The sequence below is a fragment of the Anser brachyrhynchus genome, assembly GCF_964034855.1.
Source record: "Anser brachyrhynchus genome assembly, chromosome: 4".
Classification (NCBI taxonomy): Eukaryota; Metazoa; Chordata; class Aves; order Anseriformes; family Anatidae; genus Anser; species Anser brachyrhynchus.
Genome location: NC_137698.1, coordinates 59200225 through 59215276, shown reverse-complemented (window position 1 = coordinate 59215276; position 15052 = coordinate 59200225).

Sequence of the window (15052 nt, the reverse complement as noted above, 5' to 3'; positions counted from 1 at the left end):
GTGATCAGATGGGAACTTGTGCACACCAAAACTGATAAGATGCACTTTTGCTACTCTGAGCCAACGGCCTGACATTTTTTTGGAAAAAATGCTGTACTTTGGTGAACTTTGCTCATTATAATATCATTAAAATACCAAAACACACCTCCATCCCAAAGGCTACCCACCTCCATGTGCGACCATCCCTCACTGAACATGAGCTCTGAATTTCTCAGAGCCTATACCTTTAAACAGAAGCAAGAAAATTTTGCACCGATTGTAACCAAGATATGCACGACTAGAGTCACCCAAGCTCCCCCTAAAAGATAGAAAATAATATAAATTGGCTTAAGAGGGAGAGGTTATCATGGAAGATACCATTGTGAAGGATACATTCTGACTTCTGGGATAAGTTGACGGGCTGAGCCTCTCTTCCGCCCCATTGGGACGCCTTTGGGTAAGATTTGGACACTTGGTTATACCTAGTGCCTCCCTGGGAAAGTTGGAAATCTCTGTAGAGATTTTAACACATTTATAGCCAGTCTGTGTTACTCATGCTTTTGATATTTGTATGTGCTTTGCAGACAGTGAATTCATCACTGGCAATCCAAAGAACCTGTGTACCTGTTGCTTTAGTAAATTGCACTACATATTAAATCTAGCCGTGGTAGTTCTCATTGAACGCGACCAAACTCTTTAAGTGTGGCTGTGGTTGCTCATGGAGTGCGTCTAGATTGAGTGTGTATAAAGTTATTTGTGCATCTGTAATCATGATAGTTCAGTACCCTCAACACGACTGGACTTATAACGACAAATTGGGCATCACTCCTAATTACTTTAACCTTTAACACCACAGTAATATGTGCAGATCAATGGTGTAATGCTGTTGTAAACATTGTCGTAATGTCAGCCACTGAGTGCAATTTGTAATATTTCCTTTGAAAACTTGCTACTATCTAAAGCCGTTCAAATGAAAAGCAAATTGCATGTGAGAAACAACTGCTTGGTGGCCCTACTGCAATTGGAAGATGATATATATGGTGGTATATATATATATGGTGGGATGACAGGAAGAAAGGCAGCTGTGGAAAAAAAGCTTCAAATCTTTAAGGCTTCTTTTTCAGGGATAGCATTTGGCTAAACACTTCCCCCCCCCCCCCCCCCCCCCCCCCAATCATATTGTAATTTAACAAATTGACAGAAGAATATGAATCATTTTGATATTGTATATCTTTGTTTTCCATTTAACCCAATCAATTCCCTGTGTTACAGAACATCAAATCTGAAAGAAAATTTTCAGCTGTGAAAGATGATACACCGCATAGTGATGTCCATAGATGGACAATTAGAAAATGAAACTATGGTGAAGGATAAAAAATATATGTACACACAGAACCCACTTTGCTGAAGCAGGAACCTTTAACATTACTTGTCAACATTATCCTTCCCTTTGGAAGATAGCTTAGGCACATCAAGCATGTACATTTTCACGGAAGCAAAGCATTTTCAATAGATAAAAGACAAAAAATGATAATGAAAAATGTTCTGTTTCTTCTAATATATTCTAAATCAAACACTATAGTACGATATGTTTTAGGTTAATTAGTTTAATCCATTTTTAATTAAGCTGATGTTTCCATGCCAACAAATGGTTTTTAAATTGTGGAAATCTTGGTGATTTAGAGTGTGAATAAAAAATTAATTGCCTAAAACATTATTTTGTTGTAATTCTTTTAGCTAATATGTGAAGTGTCACATTTGTAGCACAAGTTCAGCTAATGGCCACAGTTCCAGTTTAGTGAGGGAATCATTTAGCTAAACCATGCTCATACGTCAATATTGTACCACAACAACAACTTCTCTAAAATTCCATCTTTAAATAGGCATGTGCTGGAAATGAGATATTCACTACTAACAGGTACTGCACATAGGTCCAGACAACTTAGACCTCTTATATATATATATATATATATATATATGCTGTATATATATATTTATATATATATGGATTGTTTACTACTATTTACTACTATTTACTATTTACTACTATTGTTTACTACTAGATAGTTTAGTAAGTTAGGATCAAATGTTGCATCAGTGGTTTTAGGCATAACTGTAGTGTGGAAGAGAAGGTGGTCTTGGTGGAAAATAAAGAAACCTTAAATAGATTTTGGGGATTTTCTTTCATTCTGAGTAACTCGGTTGTAAAATGTGTCACATGAACTGTGCAAATAGGATATAACTGGTATGACCAATGTGGAATACATTTATAAGTATAAAGGTAGTTTATCAGTTGAAATAAGGAACTCTGTGATTTCTTTGGGGAAAATACTTCCAGGCAGGTAAACTGGATGCCACAGCAACTCTCCATCATGCTGACAAGCAATATGTCTTACTTCCTTTCCCTTTCCTCCAACCCCCTCCCCATCTCTCCTTCCACTTTCTACTTTCTACTACTTTCTTTCTACTTTCTTTCCACTTTCCACTTTCCACTTTCCACTTCCCTCCCCTCCCCTCCCCTCCCCCCCCCTCCCCTCCCCTTCCCTCCCCTTCCCTTCCCCTGAAATGAGTCTGTCTCTCTCTCTCTTTTTTTTTTCCTTTTGTGTTTATATTCACTGCTTATATTACTTATTTTTCCTACTAAAACATAATGCTGATATTTTTTATCTGACTTCTGAGCACTGTGAAAACGCTGTTACTTTTGGAAACTATCCACAAGAAAAGAAGTTTCAGATAATGCAATTGACATTAAGCAGTTATTAAAGGAAATACATAAAACAGCCTTGACACAGAGCTAGAGCCAGAGGCTGCGTTCTGCCAGGCCTGTGTCTCAGATCTCTAGGCTCTTTCATCCCCCCATTTTTCTCCTCCTGATCCCTTAAGTCTTGAAATATATCCCAAGATGGCACAGTTCAGAAGTCCAGGGGAGAATGCATCATGAATAGACTAAATCCTCTTCAAATATTTGAGAACTGTGGGTAAAAAATCTTTAAAGCTGACGATGGCACAGAATCCAGGTTTCTTACTTCTTGGTTCAGTGGTCTGATCTCTGATCCAATACATAAAAAGACAATGGAACAACCACCAACAGTATGAAGAGAAAAAGAGACACCCTTCTCCATTTACAAAAGGGAGAGGTTATGTATCCAACCTGAGAAGAGGATGTAATCCAAGTCTGACAATGACCTCTTCTTACAGCTTAGAATTGGGCTTATAGACCCTGAAAGTGTTCAAGGTCCATTCTCCTTTATTATTTTCTATTGACCAGTTCAAGATGGAATCTGTTGTAAATCTCTACTGTGCTGCTTAAAACTTCCATGTAATATGTTGGGGCCTTCAGGATACAGGATGCTTTATGTGGTTTCTGACACCATCATGTCAACACCTTTGTGGATCTGCCTCTGGAATATAAAATTGCTTAATACCAGTACCGTTTTTCTGTTTTCTGAATTTATTTATTAAAGAATCTTAAATTATTTATCTTAAATTATTTATCATATCAAATCTTTAAGTTATAGAGACTCATGCCAGTATTGGCCTTGTTTTTTTGTTTGTTTGTTTAGTTGGTTTGTTTGGGTCAGATTTTAATGATCACTTCTCTTGTTGCTTATGTCAGATTGTTTCTGGTTGCTGCAATTAAGGAGATTATAGTTACTGTTTTTAAAGTCTAACTTCTCTAGAAAATCTGATTAAAACGAGTATGACACTGAATGTTTCTCTTTTGCCACTGATTTAAAAGATACAGAGATAATTACAATAGATTGCTAAAACTCAACTGTTTAATAACAGAATATTGCTGTTTATAGGGTGTGCCACAATTTGTCTTCATTTTTCACATCAGACTTCCCATCAAACTACATTTTACCAAGAGCATTTAAAAATAGTATCTTTAAAAACAAATTAAAGAAATATGTAATTCAAAATACTGACCCTTTCTATCAAGTAAACTCAAACTGCGAAATAATTAAAGGCTCCCAGAATATTCTGTGGGATGACAACTAATCCATATTGTTGTCCTGGCAACCAGAATGAATGCAAACTTATTTTTATACCAGAAATTGAAAACATTACTGTCAGTTAGTAAAATTAATTATTTTTATTTACTCATTCTCTTGAAAACTTGGAATTTTCCAAACATAACTGCTAATTATTAGATTTGCACAAAAATTTAGAATCAGGGCAAATAGTAAATAGGAGTTCTGTATATTTATAACAAGACCTGAAATTGTAAGCAACTTATTTTCCTTTAGAAAAAATATTCAGAGCAACAATTTTTGCTAGCTAGGAAAACTATCATAGCAAGAGCAGAAGCTCAAATCTTGAACATGTGCTGCAGGAAACTGGCCTTAAGACAATAAATTTGTGTTATTTATTTATTTATTTATTTTTGAAATTTATTAAACTACTGGAAAAAAATATAGTTGAGCAGATGACAACAGGTGAAAAATCTGTGAAGATGAATATTAGAATAAATGATTTCTAAAGTAATACTTGCAGTTCTAAATAGTAACTTCTGGCAGCTGATCTGTATGGTAGGGAAATGCTAAACAGAGTTCTGTTTCAGTGACACTTTCCCAGGGAAAAAAAATCATAATATTTTGTGAAAAGAAAATACTCCCAATATTTTTCTTGCAGAAAAACTAGTTTGCATTCAGACAACTTTTCTTCCATTCATGCTATACAAATTGCTAGTGATGAAATTGGTTTAAACTGAATTGGATAATTCTCAAATAATTTTGTGTACTCTACTAGGCGAGATACACAGCATTATTCTACAGTGAAGTCACAAACAGCCCTTGAAAGTTTAGGTTGAAGACAGTGTCAGTGAAGAAGTCACGAATGAAGTCTTATTGAGATACTGACGTCTGAAAGAATGATGTTGTAATCTTCTAAAGTGGTGATGTTGTGGTGAATTCCAGCATTCCTGTGATTAATTCTTCAAAGCAAGGATCATCAATAGTTTTTTTCCCTTTTGATTATTTGATTACTTGCAAGACAGTAAATCCCATATTGCTACTACATACCTTTTGCTAGTACATACAATGTAAGCACCTGGGTACAAAAGCATCCATGCACAGAAATGTGTTTGAACAAAAGTATACGTTTTCTGAGGGTAGAATAGTGCAGGCTTTAAAGGCTCAGTGGTCCCATCTCTCTTTGCCTTCTATACCAGGAAACATGAAATTCCAACTTTTAAAGTCTGTTTTTGCTTCAAGAATGGTATTATAATGTCATAGGTGTTCCTTTTTTTTTTTTTTTTTTTTTCTGTGAGAAATTTCCAGCGGTGCAGAATACAAAAAGTACTACATGCTTATCTCTCACAAACTAGACATACTGTTCAATAGTCTACCTCGTCTTGACCTATGTAGACTTGTCAGACATCTTTCTTGCTGTTAACATTTTTATAGGATAATGGATTTTCACTAATACAGATGAAATTCAGACTATACTGACATAAAGTTAAAGTGATTTGATCCAGTCTTTTTAAATCACAGCACTAGTGACATATAAGAATCTCTCCTGTTTCCACATATGCACAGTAAAGGGACAGAGGTACCAGACAGACTTAAGTTTCTGTACTGGCTCTCAGTTGGTTTGGCTCTGTAATTGAGGCAATAAGCAATTAATTCTAATTATTGTCATGAAAATAAGCTAGCATGACATTGATTGGGTATGGATAGGGAGTTAGTGGGATATATCAGAATGTACAATCATTAAGTAGTGACTTTTCATAGTAAATCTACTCTTTATCATGTGAATTCTGGTAGAAGAATCCACTGGTCTGTAATGAGACCCATGAGCTATTCCAGGTGTCTTCTGAGTGAGTTGAATGATCAAATAGGGTTTTAATCAGCCTTGGATTTGCTAAAGTTATTTCTCCATGGATGTTAGCCTTAGGTGTTTTGAAAACCAATGTGCTGTGTATATTACAAACAATTATTCTTGTGTTATGATTTTTTTTTCCAGATATTTAGATACTTAGAGAAAGAGTAATCCAATAGTAAGGATTGGGGAAGGAAGATTAATGCAAAGACTTCATTAAGTGGCACTAAGATTGCTAATTTAACCTGCTATTTCGGCTGAGAAATTTAAGATTAGGATTTATTTCTACCTGAAAGAAGCAGAATTTTAAAAATAGCATAAGATCCATTACAATGAAGAAGAAAAATGATAATAGTCTAGTGAAAAGTTTTAATTAATACTGGGCTAACCCTGGGCAACTGGAAATGTCAACTGCAATTGACCATGTCAATCTGAGCCACAGATGTGTGCAGTCTAGTGACCAAAGTGATGATAATATGAAGAAAGCAGAAAGGAAGTACTGTAAAGCACTTCACATCAAGGCATAAGAAACTTAAAAGAAATGGAAAGAAAAGTTGCTGTGTTGATCTGAGACAGCCACTGATACTAGCACTAAACACTAGCTTCTAGCAGTGTTGAACTTAGGGCCTTCAGCAAAATAAGATTGTGAAAGTAATGCATATTTTTCAATGTGTAATTCTAATAGCCTTGTCTTGGCTCCTTTTTGTCTGTTTCTCTATGCATACAATGAAAATACATATTAAATTTTTTTTCCCTTTACTCCTTTTTGTGGAGAAGATTGGTGTCTGAAATTCAACTGTAGCAAGTTCATTTTCTGCAAGTAATACTATCACCTATATACCATTCTTTAGCAGAAAAAATGCTATTGAAAGTTCTCTGCAGGTTTAAGAAACATTTTATTTATGCTGTAACATTACAGTTTCCACCATCTTCAGAGTACAATATAAAGAAGGAAGCTGCTGAAAGCCAAAACGTTATCATATAAACAAGGTGTTTATCTACTATATCTTCTGAATACCATTTGCTTGCTGAAAATGGAGTATGTAGCAAATAAATATTACATAGGAGTATGCTGGATGATAGACTGTTTTCCTTAAATTGTTAAGTTCTTCACAAAGGCATGGTTCTATTGTGTCTCTCTAGGATTGACAAAATTCTTTTGTACATTAAATATCACTTTGAAGCATTCATGTTTGGTCAGAAATGTGTTTCTAACTCCAAGAACACATCAACTGCTTTATGCAAATTAACTAAAAACAAAACCCAAAGCCAGTGATAACAAAATGTAAATGACCGGTTTTAGGCACTATTTAAAGCATTAACTAAAAGTAATTATAAAGCTACTGGAATAATATTGGAGAGATTATTTAGTAAAAGTTTCATAGGTGGGTGCAGAAAAGCAAAGTAGTGTTTTATAATTTGAAGTGAAGATTTTTTTTTCTTTATCTTCTTTTGGAATACTCCTGTGTACAGCTATGTAGTGCTTGAACTTGGATTTGACCTTTAAATTCAGGCCTTTACTGCATTTTTCAGTGACTCACTGAGATTCATGGTACTTGGTCACTTCTCAAAATAATCTTATTTAACATTTTAATAATGCAAAGGCACCTGCTTCTTGTTTCACTGTTATCTTTTGTGATCACAGTGATCTTTTGTGATTTTTTTTTTTTTTTGATTTCACAAGTGATCTTTTGTGTTCCCTTACAAGAATACACAACTTTTAAGAGGAGGTCAGAAGGACTACCTGATAGCTGTAACTATTACAACTGATAACTAAATCTTTTCTTCTTGAATTCCCCTATGGTATCCTGACAGATGATGAACAAGTCTCTGATATGCCTTTTACATCTATGCTTAGTACATATTTGGTGTATATTTACTGGGGTTTATCTAAACAATTTATCCCAACTTTAGCTGCTGTTGTATTGAATACAGACTATGGTCAGCTGTGTATCTCTTTATTACTAAATCACAATTTACTATATTGTACATTATGTTAAAAACTTGTTGAAGCACTTGTTCAACTGGAATAACATTAATAGTATTACAAAATAATGACTAGTTTTAGACTTCTGCTATACCTCACTCTTGCCCCACGAAGGTGGGATGTATGTCCCTCACTTCCCGGACTTGGACATTGCAGGACTTCCACTGCTACTGCACTTGATTTGCACTGTTGCAGTGGGATTACACTAGTCCACCTCTGTGACCATCACCCCCCAGGCCTAGAGATCTGGACAACTACTTTCATTGCTGCTCCTAAAAGTGGTCTTTGTAGATATAGATCCATTTTGCTGGATTAAAAAGTACGTGTATAGGAGGGAGAAGTTTAATGGCTGGGGCTTGCCCCATCTGATTAAATTCTAGTTCTGAAGACTCAGAACTTCTTGAGACAACATAACCAAACGCTTTATACTCTGTTTATTTTTTTATGATTTATATTTTCTGTACTGGGAAGTAACATGACAAAAGAAAAACAACAACAAAAATAACATCATTAAGTAAAAGGAACTTGGATTTTCAAATCCAAAAAGTCTCTGGATTGGACATGCAGTATAATGCCTGAAACAATTACTCACACAAATGCAAGTTAGGTGCCTGAGCCAAATTTTATTTACTGATGTTTCAGAGAATTGAAACTTCTCTCTATTGTAGGCTTAAAGTTACTATTATTATTTTTTTTTCCTATATTATCTTAATGGTAGTTTTGCCTACAGTTTAGGCTCTTCACCACTATGTATGCACAATGTGAAATAACTTTTAGACCTGTATCAAGTACGTTCTCATTCACTGCCAATCCTCTGTATCTTCAAGTCAGTTTAAAATCAATGTTTTAATATTTTTTTCTCATTTTATTTCAAATTGTCTTTTCATGCTACATTAAGTGACCAGATTTTATATTATAGAACATATTACTTTGAACTGTAGATACTATATTAACATATTTAAATGACACCTACTTAATAGTATGGTGATATTTTACACCAAGTACAGTGTATTTATATTCATTAGATTTGGAAGAAGTGTGAATCAGGCAACAATGGAGAATAACTTTATTCCTGTAGTAGATACTGCTTCAGGCAGATGGGATTATTTAATGAGTGACTGGTGAAATAGAGTAACAGAAGATCTTAATACTGTACCTGCAGAACGTTTAAGCAAACTCAGTGTGTAAGGGAAGAAACATTAAAGAAATTTGTTTCCAACATACTGGAAAGGCATGCTTTTTGTGATTTTTCTGTCTTTTTGTCTACATTTGTTTTTTAAATGCTAGAAAGCATAGAAACACACAACTTTACATCTATGCAGCACATTTGGGATGGGAAAACAGAAGGCGATAGTAACTTGGAAAACAACCACTAGTTGGTTTTAGAAATAGCGAAACTCAAAGAAATTGGCTGGGAGCTATGTGAGTAGGAAGACCATTGGTGGCTTATGCTGACAACCTAATTTTAAAATGTATTTTTTAGAAATAGCCCCTCATTTTTTTGGGAGGGCTGGGGGGAGCATTCTTGCTTTTCAGAATCATGACTGGTACATCACTGTGAGTTGGATCATGGAGGTTGAATCATGGAGGTATGAGCAGTTTCATGAATTCATCAGCAGCAGAGGATGCAAACAATATTTTAGAATGTACTGAAAGAAAAAACACATAGGCAGTAGACATAGATTAATAGACATTAAATCACAATTACAGTATACTTTAAAATATGTAGCACGTATTTAACAAAATAAAGGGAATATGGAAAAAAGTGGCATAATAGATTGTATTGTTTCTATAAGCAAAAGTTTGAGTATTTGTTATCTAAGTGATGAAAACGTCTGTGAGATCAGAGTAGTTTTTTCAGTCCTAAGCAAAAATGCCAACAAAGCTTTTAGAATAACTACATACATTTTTGAAGAAATTCTCAGTTCAGAAATTCTCAGCTTGTTGCCCACAAGTCTCTTCTGAATTTAAAAAAACTATTCCTCTGTACTTTCAGTTCTGTCACTGTCTTCTACCACAACAGCTTATTTGGGATTTCAATGAGTAAAACACTTATTTGCTTAATTTTACGTATATAAGCTTTGATACTTATATTCTTACAGTTTTTCTTATGTTTTTATGCTCTCAAATAAATTAAAAAGAAATGTAGCGTGGCTTCAGCTTGCTTTCAGGTTGTGGTTGTATTTTCTGTCTCATTTTAGTCAAGGATGTAGCAAATCTGCCTGTAATGTAGTATTGCCAGCAAACTTTTTAACATGGATGGACCAGGATTTGGTCATATATGAAAAAAGCTGTTTATGATTTTAGAAGCTGATTGAAGCTACTCATATAGAAAGTTTATTTATTTAACTGTTATGACTATTAATAAAGATCAAATTATTTGTCTGTTGTATTAATGTGAGACTAACAGCCATGCAGGCAACATTTGACGTGTTCAGACTGGGTTTGCATTCAGTTCTAGAGGCAAAAGTTTAGACTGATGAACAATGCAAATGAATCACTCTGGGTCTTGGCACTGGAGTATGCAATAATTGTAGCATAATAAGATAATGAAGAGACTGACTTTTATTTTCAATTATTATTATTATTATTATTATTATTATTATTATTATTATTAATAGTGGCTTGGGGACACAAATAGTTGAAAACAGAGAATACCAACTAGCTTCTCCATTTCTTTCTACTCTTCTGCCCTCTCTTTCACAGTCCCTTTCCATTACAGGCCTATTTCAGAATTGCAGTTAATATTTTTGTCATAGTAGAAGTCTTTGAATAAGAAAAATTGTGTATCATCTCCAGATCATTCATCTTCAGCATGCTATACAGAAAGGTGGAAATGAAAAAGAGAAATTCATTTCTGAGATAACAGATTTCATATTTCAGTATTTTGAAACTTTAAATTTTAAATTTCAAAAGCAGAAATTGCATGATGCTCTTTGTTGCACTCCAGAACTATTTCTTATATAGAACAATTGATATTTATTGAAAGTGCTATATAAAAACATTATTACCATTATAATTTAAATATCATAATATTCATACTCTCTTCAGTATACTTTAAAATGGGCCTAGAAGGGTCTATTAAATTGCATTCAAACCCTGTATGGTTTGCAGGTGTCCAGTATAATGAACACTTTAAATGGCTATGCTCTAAGGTTAATTTGTTCTGTAAAATTGCCCAGACCCCTCCAGAGTATTCATTAGTAGAATAAAACAGAGACCTAATCCAGATAGATGCTAAAGGATTATCATTATTGCTGTAAGGATGACTTTGATAAAATTCTAATTGGTATTGCTGCATGGGGACTGAACAAACGAAGCAGATTATGATAAATACTGGGTTTCAGACCTCTCTAACTAAATTCTGAGACTGGGGTAAAATAAAGTGATCAAATTCATCTGAAAACAGATAGCTACCTCAATTTACACTGGAATTTCTTTGAGTGGCATGAAAGATAAAATTATACTGAACTGCAGATAATTACACCAAATGTCAGCACTATACAATTAGAGCTAAAAGACCATTGTAGCACTCATTTTGCTTTTAACAGCATCTTCATTGCAAACAGTCTTTGTCTCATTAGTGCAGGACTGACAGATTTAAACCTGTAGTTATTCAGATTCATCCATAATAATAGCAAATGTGATCATTATATTTTCTTTTTTCTCTGCACTACATAAAAAGAAGATATTTTCAGCTCGACCACTTAAATACAAGACAGAATTTATATTATCTAAATACAATTAAAATAAACCACCTTATTTTGTGTTTAGATCTAACAGATAAAATTCGTGTCCTATGAAACCACAACTCCTATGCTATTAAAACATACTGAGAGTTAAGAAGCTAAGATCCATCAAACAGAAAATTTAATTCTTTGTCATTATGTTTTTTGCCCTTAACTAAAATTATAAATCAGTATGTTTTTATGTGAGTAAATATTAAAGTACTACCCATATTTTATCTACTTTCAACTACACCACCCTTGAAAGAATAATTCCACTCAATACGAGTTATGGTAGCAGAATACAACCTTTATTATTATTATTAGTTTTTGTTTGTTGCACTGCAAAATCGTCTTCTTTTTATGTCATTGTACTGGGTCTGGTAGTGATGGAATTAACTTTCCCTTCAGCAGCCCATACAGTGCTGTGCTCTGCACAGCAGAGCACAGAACAGCTAGAACAGCACTGGTATCACACCAGTGTTGTGTCTATTGCTGAGCAGTTCTGGAACAGCACCAAGACTCTCTCCAACCCCCTCAGAGCCAGCAGGTGGGGGGGGGGGCAAGAGGTAGGGAGGGGACATCACTAGGGCAGCTGACCTAAACCGACCAAAGGGATATGCCATATCGTATGGTGTCACACTCAGCAATAAAAGGTGGGAAAGCAGAAGGAGATGGGGGGGATCTCTTTATGAACATGTCTGTCCTCCCAAACAAACACTATGTGTACTGATTGAGGCCCTGCTTCCTGGGGCATGGCTGAACACTGCTCATGGATGGGAAGTAGATATTTTTTTTCCTCTCTTTCTGTGCTTCTGTGCGGCTTTTTGTTGTTGTTGTTGTTGTTTTGTGTTCCCCTTTAATTAACTTATCCTTATCTCAACCTGTGGTTTTTTTTTTTTTTTTTCTTTGCATCATACTTTCTTCTCCCCCTCTCCTTTTGAGTAGGGAGAGTGAGAGAGTGGTTTTGGTGGACTTCAGGTGCCCAGCAAAATAAAATCACCACAGACATGTCCACCTGTAGAATGCTGTTATTCTGGAAATTTCTGTTTTACAAACAACATGCAAAGTCTTGTGTGAAGCCAGTTTATTACTTTAATTATAAAGTTTGTTTGGAATCACTAATTCCAAAGGTTATAGCTGAGCATAGGCAGAAAAAAAAAAAAGATGCTGTGTAATTCAGAAAGACCAAGAAAATGTGTTTTCACTGTGATCTGTTTCTATAAACAGGCTCTCAGATTTAATTCTTTTGAAAGAAGTGTTTCATAACTTATAGTCATAATTTATAGTACCACTTTAGTGCTGATAGTCATCAGTTCCTTTACACGGTATTGGAAAATCGTAAAAGAAGATAATATGATCTATTCAAGAGTTTTTCCTTATAAGCATTTCCTAATGATGTCGTAAGGTTTTATCACCTACACTATGTTAGCAGCAGGCAGAACTGAGACTACAACCACCTCCACCGAAGACTCCTGTAATATATGTTGATCAGAGACAGTCCTAGTATACATTCTTAATCAAAGATGAAATATTTAGGATTCAGTTATCTATTCCTACTTTTTACTTCATCACACTGCTTTTTAAACATACTTATGCAGCATGAGGGATGTGTTTTCATATGATGTATTGATCAAGAGAGCTTCTGCAATTGCAATTTATCCATGTATGTCACAAGAGTATTTCAAATAGGTTTATAATACCTGTCTGTTCCAGTGTGTACAATCAGAGCATTATGGAACAATTTACAAATAAGATTGAGATACTCTGTATCATCTGTTTTCATATCAAAACCAAGTAATGAACAAAACCTCCACATACTCTATGAATGAAAAAGTTGTTTAGAGAGAGGTGGTATTCTAATTTTGTATGCAGTTGTGTTTTTTTTCTTTTTTCAACTATATCAATTGCTTAAATAAAATAAAATAAATCCCTCCTGCTCACCCACCTCACACCCATTATATCTTTAGACTACCATTATGTGCCTCATTATTACCATTAATTTCTCTAAATCAACTTTTTACAGTGTGTCACAGATCTGTAGTTATCTATGTTTGCAGCATGTGGAGGCCTCATAGACATCCCATTTTCTGCTGTCAGTTTCGGAACAGAGATAATCTGTTTTCCTGCCCCTATCAGCCCTGCTTCAGTGCAGCTTCTTACTCTTGATGCTTGCTTCTCTATCTTCCCTGTTTCCTAAATGGGCTTTCAGTTTTGGAAGTTGTCTCACTCACAGAGAAAACTGGCAGAAAACAACTCCAGCTGTATCACCTACTCTCTTTGTGATTTTGAGTGATGCTGATACGATTTTATGTGCATTCAGTTCAAGGCTGGCCATCTCTGTTCATATTTTGCTGCACATCTATTTCCATCTCCTTGCACATCTCTTCCATCTTGCCTTAGGACTAGGCATGGCAATAGTCTTCCTGCAAAACAGGAGCTACTCAAATATCTCTGTCACAAATCCAATTCTATGTTTTTGTTTAATGACAATAATTCCAGATTGAACTACACGTGTTTTGTATCATGTATGTTGTCTTAGAATATGTACAGGCAGCAATATTGATTCCTTGGAGTTTGGGACATTAATTTGGGTGTTAGAAACATCTACTCAATATCAAAAGTAATTAAAAAGGTAAAAAAAAAGAAAAAAAAAGATTTTAAAACGGTAGCAATCTATGTATTAATAACTTCACTTGATATTGATTCAAGAGAGTATGTACTTGGTAAGTCCCCACTGGGGAACAAAGGACAAGACATTTCTAGCCTTCTTGATTAAACAGGATTTCGTTTAGCTTAGCTGGAAGCTTTTCAGATTATTTCAGGTGATATTTAACTGATTAATTGAAATGGGCCTAAATGCATTAGGAAAAAATAGAAGCAAAACATTGTTACTGGAATACAGGTAAGTGAAGAACAATAATTTGATTTCCTCAGTTGTTTGCATGAGTTCAGTTGGTGATTCAAATTAATTTTTTTTGAACAGTCATGTTATTTTTTTCTGTTGGAACAAATGTTTAGTGAAAGAATGGGATAACAGTGAAGAATGATGAAATATATTTCTTATGCTGACTTTTGTCAGTGGAGGCTGCTATAAAGAGACAGGGAAGGAGAAGGAAATGAAGGACTTTTGATTAAAGCAAAAAGGAGACCTCTGCAATTTTGTAATTTGTTTTCTTTCCTAGAAAAACATTCTTAGGGCCCTATGGGTAAGATATTTTGAATGCTGTGGTTATAGTGCTGTTACCATGGAAGATACATCTCACTACTATTACAGTATTTCAAACTTCTCCACTGTTAAGTGCTATTGATGTCTCTTGTTCTGCATCCTTACAGTGTCATCTATGCTACATTCCTGTACACATTCAGTGGGAAACTGCTAGATCCTCTCTTATCACACAATCAGATTTAAACTAGTGTCTACCTTCCTACTCCCTGTACTCACAAATCATCATAGATATACATTAACTATACCTTTTTAGATCACAAATCTTTTGCAATCTTTTTCCTGTCCCATCCACCTGCCTTCACATTTCTT